Source organism: Aythya marila (genome assembly GCF_965140915.1).
Source record: "Aythya marila genome assembly, chromosome: 6".
Taxonomy (NCBI): domain Eukaryota; kingdom Metazoa; phylum Chordata; class Aves; order Anseriformes; family Anatidae; genus Aythya; species Aythya marila.
The window spans coordinates 37,001,516-37,016,261 of NC_139047.1; the positions used below are offsets into that span (position 1 = coordinate 37,001,516).

The following is a 14,746-nucleotide window of genomic DNA, read 5'->3' on the forward strand; positions in this document are numbered from 1 at the left end:
ATGCCACAGGTAACAGCTCTTTGGCTGTAGCCTTCAGTCTTGCAATGAGGTCCTCTCAATTCTCCCTACACAACCTTTTGGGTATCCTCCTTTCCCTGTTGTTCCTCCTAGTGACTTGAATTTTCTGGCCCAGAAACTTTAGTGCTTATACTTCGAGGAAAGGCCTTGAGCATCTTGGCGTTCGTTAATGTTTCTAAGTAGGGAATCATTAGGAGGAGATGGCAACTGTGTGTTTTTGCATGGGTTTGTTGTTGGGGATGGGAGAGAAAAGGCAAATAAAAAATCTGCCGGTTACTTTCTGCTTCGGTCAGTGCTCGTGCTAGTTCATAGAGAGCAGAGCTGAGTCTCAAAGGGAAATGGGAAGAGAAGAGCTCCGACACGAGCTTTTAAGGGGCTGATCTCCTATTTTCTGCTGAGCGCTCAAGCGGCTGCCTAGGAAGCGTGCTAGCGAGGCAGGCTGGAGCTCTCCTCCTTCTGTCTGCCCAAAGCCCACCTCAGCTATATGAGGTCTTCATTTTATTTTTTTTTTTATTATTTTATTTGTTAATGATTGCCTGGCTGTGGGGAGGAGGCACAGCCCCGGGTGTTGAGCTGCGGGCCTCCGAGGTGTGACGGCAGCGTGGTTAGGCATACCCCAAGCAGCCTGGGTCCAAAAGGCAGCAACCTGCAGCAGAGCAGGCTCCAACACGCTCAAGCCACTCTCGCAGGCGCTCCTGCTGCCGCCTTTTTCCTTGCTGTTTGTACCCAAGCTGGGGAGATTCAAACTAGGTCATGTCTGTCTGTCTGTCTGCAGCTACGCCCTGGTGTTAGCAGAGCAGGCATACCTTCGGTTTGCTTTCCTCTGCCCAGGGAGTCCTCCCTGCTTTCCCTCCCCACCCTGAGAAGGAAGAGTAAATGCGAACCCAGTGTGGATCAGAGCAAAATGCTTTTTGCTGCTTTGTCTGATAAGAGGAGGAATTTATTCTTGCTATTTTTAGCAAGGGGAAGGCAAGAAATGGTGTTCTCCTGGTTTTAGGGAACTGGGAAAGTGGAGGGAACACCTGTGTTCATGAAATATTTAATTATGAAAGTTCAATTATACCATTATCGTCGCGTAGGTAAATTCATCTGCAAGATTGAGCTGTCCTGGTTTATATGGCCAGGATCATCATTATGTCTCTGCGTGGACTTCTCTGAAGACTCTGTGCAAGTCCCAAGCCTAAGGATGCATTTCTCACGTCCGCATGTAAGGTCTGCAGTAATTTTAGGCTATGGCAATTATGTCCTAAGAAGTGTGTGTTTATTTTTTAAAGGCAGAAATAACTAGGTTTTGCTGGAGTCCATTCATATTCGCAGTGGCAAATGTCCAGGCACCGTTCTTTCTGCCTACGTCCCTTCCCATCCTCCAGTCTGCACATTTCTTTAATGAAAAGAAAATAAACTTCAGATACCATATCCAAATGCATTTCATCGCTACAAAGCGCAAGATAAGCGAATAGGAAGGGAGGACTTCAGGTAAAAATCATAACATGAAACCTAACTCCGTCCTGCTTGGAGCACTCATTCCTTATTTGTATTTTCAGTTTAAAATACACATTTTTTTTATATATCTATATTATTTTTTTGTGTGCTAAAGCTACTTCACAGAGGAGAGAAATCCGAGCAGAGAAAGTGCTTTATACCTGTCGAGCTTTTTTGTGTGAAATTCAGTAAACTGCGAGCGATGTTTTCAGCAGATAGGAATTTGGGAAATGTATAGGTCTTTCAGGAATGCGTGGCTCATGTTGTCATAATCTCTCCATGTACCACGATCCAAACTTTGCGTTGGAAAATGCAAGTCAGATGTGTTGCCGTTAGTTTTTTGTATGCTGGCTGTGTGGCTGAGCCCTCAATGATCTGTAATAATATGGCTGGTGCTGCGTGCATTATATAACAACGGTGGTGGTGCTTGGTGGCTTTGGTTTGTTTGCCTTTTGATTTTGTTTGTTTTTCGGCGTTAGCTCTCGATCAGGTGCTAGGAAGATTTGGTTATTGTGTATTTCCCTGGGAAAAACACTGCTTTAAGGGGCTGGCTGGTATGCTCTGCAGGAAGCGAGGAGAGAGGAGTTGATACAAATGCAGTAAATAAATAAATAAATGTGGAAAAATGTATGCAAGTACAATACTGCAGGAAACATGAGACAGCAGAAAAGCAGCCTTCTTTGCAGAATCAGTTGATCAAGTACGCTTCTTCCCCGACGAGTAAAACTGGGATTAATAATTGTGACAGTTGTCAACTTCTAAATAGGATCAGTTTTATAAGCTCAATTACAATTTATTTTCTTTGAGGATCATAATTTCAGATAAATATCACTAAAAGGCAATTCTGAGCTTGAAGAGACAAAGGCAATTAAATTCCACATTAATTTGTTTACCAGCGTCACATGGAATAAATTGACTGTAAGTTGTCATAAATTATCTAGATGTGCCAGTGGAGAAATCGCTTTGTGGAATATTGGAAGGGGGCAATCTGAATTCTTCTCTATAGTCCTGGGCTTAATTAAAGATTATGTAAATGATGCTTTATATGACAAAATCCATACCAAACGGTGCTCATGTTAAAATTCCTGTTGGCCAAATCAGGTTGGGCTGCTAGGGCTGTTGTTGCCTTACGAAAGGGGAAAAAATGGGGATGGGAAGCAGGGGCAAGTGAGCAGAAGCTCAAAAAATGGACTTGCTTATTATTCCCTGTTGGCAAACAGTGGAATTTCTCATGAGCTGAAGCCCCATCCATGGAGGAGGAAATATTAGCTTTAAAAGATCAATTTTTAACTCTCATGTTGTAAAGATAACCTTTAAAATGTGAGCCAGTGCAATGTAATGCTTGTAAGGATACAGACTCATTGCTGTGCTTCAAACCTCACTGAATGGCAAAGCAGCAGCAGGAAAAAAATCAGAGCAGGGCTTTTCTGGATTGTTTTTGGTGCCTTTTGTTTAGTTCAGAGTTCTGTCAGTAACGTGGAAATGAAAGCAATCATCTCAATTTCGTACTGTTTGGAGAGCGGATGGGTAGGAATAGCAGCTCCCCTTCCTCAGCAGCTAATGTGGGTATTTTTCTAGATTTTTATGATTTTTCCTGGTGCCTTTAAGATAGGTCTGCTGTTAGTTGCTGGTGTTAACCAGAACACCTTGCTTGTAAGCATTTCTGACACTTAACTCATTGCATTCTTTGCTTTCTGTATGTTTGGCTGCAATGAGAAGAAACTTCCACATTTTTGGCGCTTCTGATGGGCTTCCCTCTATTACCTGAAAAAGCAGAGACGAGGATCTGTTTGTTCCTACAGTTACCTGATAGCCAGCCATGCTCACTTTGTTCTTTCTGTTTGTTTTAAACACATGCACGAGGTAACAGCAGTGATTAAAGTTGGCTTTATGGATTTTCTCCCAGTTCCATCCTGATAAGCCTGGGTTGTTATCCTTTGATGTAATTATTTTATTTTATGATGCCTTCGGAGCTCCTAATTTTTTTTATCTTCTATAGATTTCGTTTTAATGATTTCAGAGCTGAATCTATGGGTGCATCCTCGTAGTAATTTATGAATCAAACCAAAAATATTTCATTTGACAACTGCAAGCTGAGACGTTAAATAACTTGCTACAATCAGTGTCAGAGCTGGGATTAGGAGCCTGCTCCTGGTGTAGCCCCTGAATACCTGGGTGTTGTTCCTTCTGTACTGAACAATTCTCGGAGAACAGAGATTTTGGAAGGCAGTACGGTAAGAGTATCCTCCTGCTGTTCGGATCTCATGTCATCTTTGAAAAGCAGGATTTATCGCCCATATCTAGCCACTGTACAATCATCCGTAATCATTTAGTAATTGAACTCTTTTTCGGTGTGCATATGCAGCAGTGTAAACCTTTATAACAATAGCAGTTTAGATAATTGTCTCACTTTGAGATTAATGACAGGACTGAAGGAAGGACATCGTCTGCATGCAGCGAGAAATAAAGTACTTTAGAGACGGTGCAAATGTTCTGAGCTTTCCTAAAACTTCCCGTCGATGTTTTAATGCTGGGACGGATAAATTGGTGTTCTCGAAGGTCAGGGAGTGTGACCGCTGTCTTCACAGGGTATTATTAGCTACCGCTGCTTAGACCAGAGCTGCAAGACAAAGTGGCAAGAACATGAGCATATGGCTTGGGTAGGCGTTCCCACCCTGATGAGCAGTAGCAGGCTTCCATCTCTGCTCCAGGCCTGTGAGGGATCCAGGCGGTTGTGGTCGTCGGTGGGGCTACCGGGAAGGGGAAACCGGCGGCAGAAAGGGACAGGAACTCGTAGGCTGATGGAGTGGGACTTCTGAAGTGGAGTTAGGAGGTGGCAGCCTTACACCCAGGTTGTCCTGTCGACTTGTTGTATGTTCTGGATGAAATGGGGAATTTAGCGTCTGAAAACTGCCTAGAAGGACAAACGTGAATTGGTATGATGAAGGCAAAGGTGAATTTCTATTCTGCTCTTTAAGTGCAACCATCAACCTGGACTCAATACCATTTTTAATGAAGACGTTACACAAGTATGTACGCTGTAATTGTGCACATCCTTCTATTTGTGAGAGAAGAATTACCAAATAAAATAAGAGATGAAATACAAAAAAAAAAAATAATCTTTCTTTCTAATAGAAAGCTATTTTTTTTTTTGCTCTTCTTTATCATTTTTGTTCCATGAACAGGGCAAGGAATAAGGTAATTCACGAGAGGGGCTTGGGTTTTTTGCTTTTTTGCTTTTTTTTAATAGGATCTAAGTCTAAAGAAAAGACTTGCAGAGCAGAATAAATTTTGCATGATTATCACTGTGCTGTCTCAGTATCAGGTATCAACATAGTTTGAAAAGAAGTAAGACTGTTTAGCATCTCTGCAAAATATTATTGCATTAATAAATACTTCTTGATGCTTAGGAGAAGGACTTAGACTGCCCTTGTGTTTTTTTTTTTAACATATTTTAAAGATGGATCTTAATTGAAAAAAGTAGACTTCTCTAGTAACAAGTTTAATTCAGTGAAAAGGAAGAAAATTTGCAATCAGCAGTATCAAAATACAGATTGGTCAGTCTGGTTGTCCGAAATGAAACCAAAACACATGCTGTTTTCCATTGTCAATGGATAGGGAATTGGTAACTTTATGAACAGACTCAGTTTGCCAGAAGGGTGAGTGGTCATCAGATGGGGAATGTTGATCTCTACACGTCTGCCCGCCTTACTTGGCGAGGAGTACTAATTGTTACCTTACGGTAGATAATAAAACACATCTGTTCCCTAGAAGGACATAAAAGTATCTTTCTGCCCTTCCTTTGAGTCTTCAGGGTCATCCTTTAGCAACATCGTTTTTTCTTTCTATTGCTTGGGTTTCTTCTTCTGTTCAGGTAAATATTGGGCTTATTGATCCTAGCATGAGAATAATTTTTTTTTAAAGTAAAACTCATCTGAATGTACATAGTCCCTGCCTCACTAGAGGGCAATGGATCCCTGTCACATTTCCATGACTTCCCTGGGAATACTGGGTCCTGCAGTTGTCCTCTGGGGAGGGACAGAAGTTCTTTCTCCTCGATTCTTCCTTCGAGCCCTCACTGCCCGGTCTGCAGGGATGCGAGCGTGGCAGAAGCCTCTCTGCTTCTCCTTTTCGGGGTGCTGGTGGGCACCATGCAAGAGGAGCGGTGTTTTATCAGTTAATAGCACTGATCCTGGCACAAATCCTGCTGAACGTTGTCCTCCATGGTGCTGCAACCCCCAGACTTGACCGGGTCTTCCAGAAGGCGCGGAAGAGCTCTTTTCTTCTCTTTCTTTTGGAGCTTTCAGCCCTTTTCTTCGGCGCGCCGCTAACAGACACCAGGGCCCTGCGACCACATTCTCTTGTTTGTGTGGCTAATTGAAGAAAGGAGGTGTGTTTGGAGCAGTCTGGCTAAACAAAGTCAGTGTGGGAAAAGGTTGTCTGGTTTGTGAAGCCGTGTTGGGATGCCAGGGGAGCATATGGCCTGCGGTGAAAGGTCTGGGGCTCAAATGGCTGAGCTGTATTCTCGGTGCTGTCACTGACTTCCTATGTGCTGTTGTATTGATCACACCCTTCTGCGTCTGTGCTTCAAAAACAACGGATGGGAGCCTTGCATCACTCGTCACAGAGCGCTAAATTTATTCGCCTTGGGAGAGGGCTCAGGATTGCAGGCGCTGGAATACAGGGAGAAACTGAAAATAAGTATTCCTGACGAGGTTTGTGGTGGTATAATTTCAAGGATATTTAGTGAAATTTCAGCCATGTAAATTATGTCTGACTCATGCTCACAGTATTCAAAGTCAGCTTTTAAAATACACTTTCCAAAGTTTTCAGTGTTGCATATGCGCTGTTGAAGGAGAGAGGAGAACATACAAAGCAATGAAGAGATTAGTAGGCTCGGAGCGTTCCTGGTGGTTGTATAACTCCACTATAAATTTGCATTCCTTTATTTTGTTTGGATTTTAAGTGGCCTTTTCATGATATCTTTACTTTTCCCATTTATAATGAGGGAAAAATTGACTGCTATCAGAGACGAAATGTGCCAAGAAGGGTGGAAGCTCATCACTTCTGAACTTGCATAATGATTTTCTGTCATATGCCGAGTGTATTGCAGAGGTTCATCATTGCAGATACCAAAAATGTCATGGTAAAAATTCCCTGTTTGATTATGTAATTAGAGAAGACCCGGCATGTTTGTGGATTTTTAATTAGAGGAAGACAAGGTTGGGTTATGTGCAGCATACCTCGCCTTGAGGAGAGACGTCCAGCTCCGGCCTCCAGCTCACGATCTCGGGGTCGTGCTGCAAGCTTGGGGCTGTCACACGTGTGAGGTGCTGGGGGAGAAAGTGTACTGGTTGTGCTGGGAAGAACTGGGGGAAGGACGGAGACGCTTCTCTGCTGTCGGCAAGGGAGCAGGGCGTGCCTGGCGTCTGCCACAACCTCGCTTTGCTTCCCCCGCTCTGTGCCCCGGCGTTGTGTGCCGTTCAGCCCCGTGACAGGTGGCCTCTGAATCTGCTAATTGCAGCCTCGCACAGCATGTGCAAAGTACTTCCTGCCTTCTGTCCTGCCTATGTGGGAGCCCTTTTGGTGCTATCCTGTCAGAAGCCACAGCAACAGATGTGTTCAGAAAAGGCAAGAGCTTGCATTTCGTTCGGTTCAGTTCCACGTTTTCACAGGACCATATGGTTTGTATAGATGTTTTGTATACATCTTATCTAGCAGATGATTAGAAGTTAGGGATTAAGTGCTGAGCCGAGCTTCTACTAAAACCCGGGTAAAGTGACATTATCGAAAACATGATCGACCCCTAAAAGTGACAGAGCTGCTTGTTTGAGAATATAGTGGTAAACATCTGTGTAAATAGTTTAATAATTTATTTAAGAAGACTCAGCTTTTGCATACCCCTTTGAATATCTGACATCCGCATACGAAGCATTAGCTTTTCTTTGCCAGAATTGCTGTCATGTGAAGTAGAAAGAACACTTTGGTAGTGGGGTACGGACCCGGAGGGGGTTTTGGGTGCCTGGTCCCCAATAGCTGGTGCCCCTAAATGTCCTCCACCTCTGCCCAGCCTCTGACTCCCCGTCGGCCTTCGTGCCTCTGTGGCATGAGAGCTGGCACCTGGGACACCCACATCGCACCCCAGCCCTTGGGGTGTGCCTACAGATGAAGAGGATTTGTTATGGCAGCTGCCGTACCAAACCTGGGTTTTCCCAGCTCCCAAACTTGCCTCTTGAATGCAGCCTTCGATTCAGGACTTTGTCTCAAATGTCTTCGTTATCTCACTGTGTTGTAGCATTGGGGAATACTGGTGGGTTTAAAAAAAAATGGAACTAGGAATATACTGAAGTCTTACAAGTTTATATTCATTCTTGTTGAATACCAAAAAGGAGCCTTCTTTCAGATTTAAGAAAGCAAACTACCATGGGTACAAATTATATACGTAACGGGATTTCACAAGACAGTGTACAGCCTAAGCTTGTAGTTATTTTTGTGGCTTCATTTATCACTAATGATAAAGCACCATTAAAAATTCTGTTTTGAAAACATTCAGCGTCCTATGCAGTTTTAATTGGACAGATATAAAAGTGATATGGGAATCTACTTTAGGAGACTGAAATAGGATCTTATTTAGATTGAGCAGCCTCAGAATTGAACAGCTCTCAGAATTGAGAAAGTATATTTGGTTCTGTAAATAAATGATATGCGCGTAAGTTGACTTTCCCTAAAAACAGCCAGTGTCCTCGTTCAGGCAGCAGTTAATGGCACGAGTGCTGTGGAATACCAGTTAAAGGCAAATTTCTGTGTTTGCAATGGATCTGCTCAGCTCTGGAGCCATCATCTGCAGGGGACAAGACAGAAAACATTATTTCAGTTTCTTCTGTTAGCTGAATATCCAGCCAGTCAACAAATGATTAAGGCTGGGAAAGACCTCCAAGATCAGTAGGGTAGGCCAGAATAAAAACTAGTCATATATAATGAAAACAGAGCGTGATGTTCCTCAGATGAACGACCTTCCTCGCAGTGTGGCCATCATGGCTGCCGGGCGCCATGCCACAGGCGCCTCAGGCACCTCAGGCAGAGGCCATGGCAGGAACTGGGGTGAAGGCACTGAGTTTTCCTCCCAACTTGTCTTCAGTGTGCTTGGACAAACTGAAACAGGGCCTTTTCTAGAGCTCATCGATGATTTAATCAAAGCTGTTAAAATACATCTTCGTATAAAGCCCGTCCATCCCAACTCAGGGCAGAGAGCCCAGTCAGCGCTCAGCAGGCCAAGAGAGATTTTGCCTACAGATACCACCTTGGTTCTCCTGCTTAACTCTCTGGTAAAAGTAATTAAAATATTCAGTGATAAAAGAAAAATCTAATTACAATCACAGGGCTGCATCCAGCCACATACAGGGCAGAAGTGCTCATGGCCTCGTACCACATCCCGTTACCGTGAGGAGAGGGAGTCTTGGGAGGTCTTGGTTTTGCCCCGTGATGTGGTGGTGTCCTACGTGTACGTCACCAAAGCAACATTTTTTACTGGATAAATTCAGATTTAGGCCTCGAGAATTGTATGTGAAGGCTGTTCTGCTTCACAGGATAGAATGATTTTAATTGTGGCTGAATGTCAGAATAAATGGCATATGATGCATCTGTAAACGTTACTTCCATTTTTATAAATATGAATCAGTTTCTTTCATGTTTCTAATAACTATGCACTTAATTTCTCACATGTGATAACATTTCAAAAGTGGCAATGTTAAAGAATATGAGAGGAGATTATTAAAATATCTTTGAGGTACCTAAATACAGTCAGAGGAGTACATTCACATACAGGCACACACACCAAAAAATCCCTTTGACTTTCAGGGATTTTTTTTGTTGGGTGGTTGGTTTGTTTTGTTTTCATTCCAGAGCAAACAGTGAAAAGTGCGTGTTATTCAAATTTGACCTGTGAAGGCTTTGATCAAAACAAATTTAAGTCTTTTAAACTTTCCAATACCATCATCAGGTTCTCAGATCATTCATTTCAGAACTTGGAGAGAAAAAAAAAATGCTGAAAAGTTGTAATTGAAATTCACATATTTGACAACATTTGAAAGTTAAATACAGTATTGTTTTCTCAGAAATGAAGTTGTGTTGATGCAGAAGAGGGTATATCTGGGGTATTTTCCTGAAAACTTGCACATTTCTTAAGTAGCTTTTGAAGGCAATGTCGTTTCCTGCAGGATGGAAATATGTTTTGCAAATCACAAATTGATTACCAAATTTCAAATACTTACTCAGAAGAAAGCTACTCATTAATTCATTGGATTTTTCATTGATTAAAGATGAGATTTCTTGTACAGCCACAGCATTTTTAAATGAGTTTTGGTTTGTAATTTCCAATCATAAACTTAGAAATAAGGTATTTCTCCGTATTTTGATACTTCTGGTGCTAGGATAGGAATATGAGTTTGCCTACTTTGACATTTGCAAAGTGGGAGAAATTGCATCTAAAGTACAAGGAGCCTCTTTGTGACTTGCTGCCCCATCCAGAGTGGTGCATTTGCTAGCCAGGGGCCGTGCTGGTGGGTGACACTCCCGGAGCCCCCCAAAACACCCTGTTTGCCCTCACCTGCTTTCACTGCATGCAGAAGTGCTTCAGATGTGCTGCTGTGAAGCTCCCAGCCTTCCGAGCCCCGTTGAAGCTATAATTTATTGAAATACGATGAAAGTAATATTCTGCTCCCCTTGACAGTTTGCAGGGACTGATCTCTCTGTGTGATCTCAGCATAGCAGAAAGCGTGGGTCAAGGTGGAAGTACAGTTACCCGTATTTGCTCAGTGCTTTTAAGGTAAGGGAGCCCAGAGTTGGGCCAGATGGTGCTGCTGTTGCTGGTCCGTGTCAGAAAGGTCAGCTCTGCCATCCCACATGTCTGTAGGGTGGGCAGCGAGTGGCACGGGGGTCTGCTGCCTTTTCCTCATTTCTCCTGAAGGCATTTTCTTAGGCCAGCGCGTCAAGGATTTAACTTGCTTTGAAAAATGATGGTAGTGGAAACACAGCAGAAGTTGCACTTGGTTGTCTCTTACCTTACTGATGAGGAGGAGCTCGTATTGTGTAGTTCTTTGTGATTTCCCATGCGGGCTTGCCCCTGGGTCTCAGGTTTGGGAATTTTCTTCAAGGATCTTCTAAAGAGCAGTTTGATTTCTGGGCTTTCAGCAGCTTCTTGGCTGTTGATGAGTGACTGCTCCGTAACTTTGGCTTGGGGAATGTTTGCCTGTTTCCTGCAGTCTTCTTTCTTGCCATGCATGTTTTTGCAGCGTTTTATGAAACTTCTTTGTTTGCATCAGAACTATAACTCCTCATTGAAATCCCCATTGTGAAGATACCTGGTGTGTATATAGCATCTGCCTGTGGTCTCTGAAGCTTTTATAAATACAAAACAAAGTTACTGTGTCTAGTCTTGTAAGTCAGTTGTGCTTCTGCGCTCACAATTCAGTATCACTACTAGATAATCTCTACTATTGCTTATTTGTAACTTTTCCTCATTTATCCAACATGCTACCCTCACTTTATGCTCAAATCCTTGACATTGAACATACTCAGTTTCCAATTTTTTCTACACCTCAGTTAGTTTTTCACCTATTGTTTGATATACCTAATATTAATGAACATATTTTATTTTATTTCCGTTATTTAAATCTGCTTACTTGCCTACAGGTTCAAGCACACATCTACCACGTGCATATTTACATAGTTTTATCAACTCTCTGATGTCAAAAATACTCATGTAATGCAACCATTACTCCATAATTATTCTAAAAGTTATAATAAATCCTTTCTTTGCACTTTTTTTTTTTGTTTTATGGGCTCTAGCTTATGTTTGCACCAGCATGAAATGTAAATATTAAATACTCAGTTTTAAATAGTTATTAAAATAGAGGTTACTCTCCCAAATACAGCAGTAGTTCGTGTCTTTTTAACCTCATTGTCAATGAACCCGAAGTGAGGGATCCTGGAAGTATCATTCAACTTCTAAAATGGTGTCTGTGATATCTACTCTTTGTGTCCACTTTTTCTCTGTTGGTTTGGGTGTTTCTTGGTTGGTTCATTCGTTTTGCTTCCGTAAAGAGTCACAGAGTTCAATCTGAAGTAACAAAATTTAGTACTCTAACTACTTTGAGTTTGAAGTTTGTGTCTGCATTTCAAGATGAACAAAACTTGTTTTAACTGGTGCAATAGTAATTACATAGTGCTTTAAACAAAAAAGGTGTTGACACGTCAATCTTCTACTTGTGTTGAATATTTTTATGTTAAATGTGTAATATTTAACTGTCCTGTCTTACAGTTGTGTTACTCTAAGTCATGCAACTTCTCTAGGGTTTAGCCAGCCTGACGGGAGGGCTGATGGGCTGTGGCTGGACGTCCTGAGATGGAGCAGCACCGTCGAAGTGCTGTGACATCCCCGGGCTCAGGGCCTCAAGATTGGACCTGCTTTATCAGGGAGTAGAGGGTAATCCATTACCTAAATTTCTGGCTATTTAAAAAATAAATAATAATTTAAAAATAGCCCACTGGTCCTCGAATATCACAATTTTTCATTTTAGTGGAATTTGCTGTTCTCTTTGTGTAGCTGGGGTCAAGCCTTGTTTCTCCTCATCCCTCAAGCCACCTGAGCTTTGCAAAACTTCTGCCAGCAAGTGCACAGACCTTTAACCAAGCAATATCGAAATTACCAATGAAAGAGTTTTATTCTTCTGAGCGGTAGTTGCCAAACCCTGCCTAGGAGATTAAAACAAGCAGGCGAAGCCAAATTTGGCCAAGGTTTTGCAGGCAGTCGCACTGCCGTGAACTACTTGTCCCCTCCATTCGAGCTTTCTCCCTGGCAGCAGACAGAGCATCCTGCAGTTCTGCTGCTGCTGTGTTTGCAGTGTTTCTTTCTTCTTTCGCAATTACTTCTGCAAAAAATTATACTTTTCTTGTGAGGACCCAGTGTCTGTTTGATGCAAGTTCACTTAGCATTTATTTTCCTCCCCCAAATTGTTGTGTGTGCTCCATTGACATGCAAGAGTGGTGATATAGCATATTTGTGCGCTTCCACCTGTAGTACAACTGATTAAGTACGGGGAAGATGAAAGCAGATAAAATCACACTGAACATGGGAACCGAAAGTGCATTAGGCCAAGGGACTCGTAATGTGAGGGACTATTACCAGGTTAATAGGCGGCAGTCGTCATATTTTTAGCTTATGAGGTTGTTATTGATGTGGAATGAGAAAACAAATGATGATGAAGAGAAATGAGAGGGAGTGCACAGGTGAAAATGAGTTTGGTTTAATTTGGGGGGTGGGTGGATGAAGAAATATCAGGAGCAGCTGTGCTAAGAGCTGAGAGATCAGTCTGGGTCTGCGCTGGCAGGAGAGCAAAGCTTGAAGAAGAGGGAAGAGGCAGAGGAGAGAAGTCAGAAGATCAGTGAGGCTTCTGGATTGAACACAGACCTCAGTCTCTGAGTCACAGACCCCAGATCCTCGTGGCTGGGAAGAGGCTTGGCAAAAGTGGATGCATGGAGGTATGTTCCACTGATTGTCACAACCTTGGGTATACAGTGCTGGCAGAGGTTTTCAGTGCACCGACCAGCATGCCAGAAATCCCATTGTGAAGGAGGCAGAGCCTAGGAGTGGCCACGAGCACAGAGCCTTTGGGTTCCTTTTGCCTCCCCTTGTGTGCAGAGCCTCATGTGAGCCCCTCTGGGACGGTGAGCTGGTATTCGTGAGATGTTCGGGACGTGTCTGATGGGAAGAGATGGGGAAGAAGCTGGGAGGAGGCATTCCGGGAACCTCAGGGGGGTTCAGCGTGTGCTGGTGATGCAGAAGAAGGCAGGTGAGAGCACCCAGGGAGCAAAATGATAGATTTGCGTCTTGGAGCTATTTTAGACTATGTTGTTCTCCACGGGGAATTCCCATTCAGCTAAGAAAGGTGCCATTCTTGTAAAAATATTTCAGTGAAACACTGAGATAGCATTTTTTTATTTTTTTTATTAGAAACTCTAGTTCAGCTGTAGAATGTAGAAAGTACTACAAGGTCTATCCGGCCCATTCAGCTCTTTTAAGCCGTGTGGCTGGAAGGGGACCTGGCAAGGTACCACGAAGTTCACAGCAGAGTTTCTCAAGGACGGTCGTAACGCTGATTTTAAGTATTTGTGTTAATGACAGCGATAAAAAGGCAGGCCTGACGCACGAAGTCAGGAGGCATCACCAGAGAGGATGAACAAATATGTGCGAGGACCGACGGCCTCTGCCCCTACTGGATCCTTTTGCGTTAGTGCTCATGTTCCTATCGACAGAAAAAAAGTAAAAGCTCTTATTTTGCCTTCTTTTCTCCAACCACCTCACCCTGGCCAAAAAAAAAAGGTAGGTTTTGGCCAGGTGACTTGCTCGGCCTGGCTCCCTGGGGTTCATCGCACGGCCGCTGAATGGCAGCGCTGCCTGGGTTGGTGGAGGACACTGCCTAAACTTCAACCCACGGTGAGCCGGGTCTGGAAGGTGTTAGGACGTGACTGCAGCAGGCCAGAAGCCCTGAAAGAGAAGGAGAGGTGTGACGAGCGCTGCAGTGCCCGAGCACAGCGGGTGTCCAGCCGGATTGTGAGGACGAGAGGCCAGCGAAGCTCAGTGCCTTGCAAGAGCTGTGGAGGAAGTCAGGGCCGTGGTGGGGACTCGGGAACCTCAACTGCCTGAAGGGACACCATTTCTGAAAATATTTCCTTATTTGGGGAAAAAAAAAATAAAAAAATTGTTTGGCAGTATCTGTTGCTCGTAGAGTACGCAGAATTCAGAGTGTCTTGGGCCTCGACAAGCACGAAATGAAAAGTTCTGAAGTAAGAAAATCCCCGTTTAAATCTTCCCCTGCTGAGCTGGCAGCAGCAGCTGAGAATTGTTTGCATGCTAAGGTGTAGTGGAAGGAGCAGCTGAAAGGTCTAAATGGAGCCATTGGTTGCATTTAAGGAGGTTTATTCAACTTCCCCTGTTGCCCTCGTGTTCAGGCTTCATCTCAGCAGTAAGTGGGGCCCATTTTCTGTCTGCAGGATGAGCAGGAGAGAGGCTCAGGGGTTTGCTGCATTCCTACCTGGTTGGAGAAGACAGAGGCAGGCTTGTCTTGGTGCTGCACGGGGAGAGGCAACACACGGGCTGGAAAAGGGAGGCTCCGGTGAGATGTAAGGGAAATAAAGCCACCGGGAGGGTGGCTGCTCACTGGAGAGGTTGTAAAATCTGTCTGCAGAG

General features: G+C 43.6%; 1 protein-coding gene across 8 annotated transcripts in view; it reads left to right on the forward strand.

The window, feature by feature from the left end:
* Positions 1 to 14,746, forward strand: part of MBD5 (methyl-CpG binding domain protein 5) — a 126,804-nt gene that overhangs the window by 18,228 nt on the left and 93,830 nt on the right. The window lies entirely within an intron of this gene.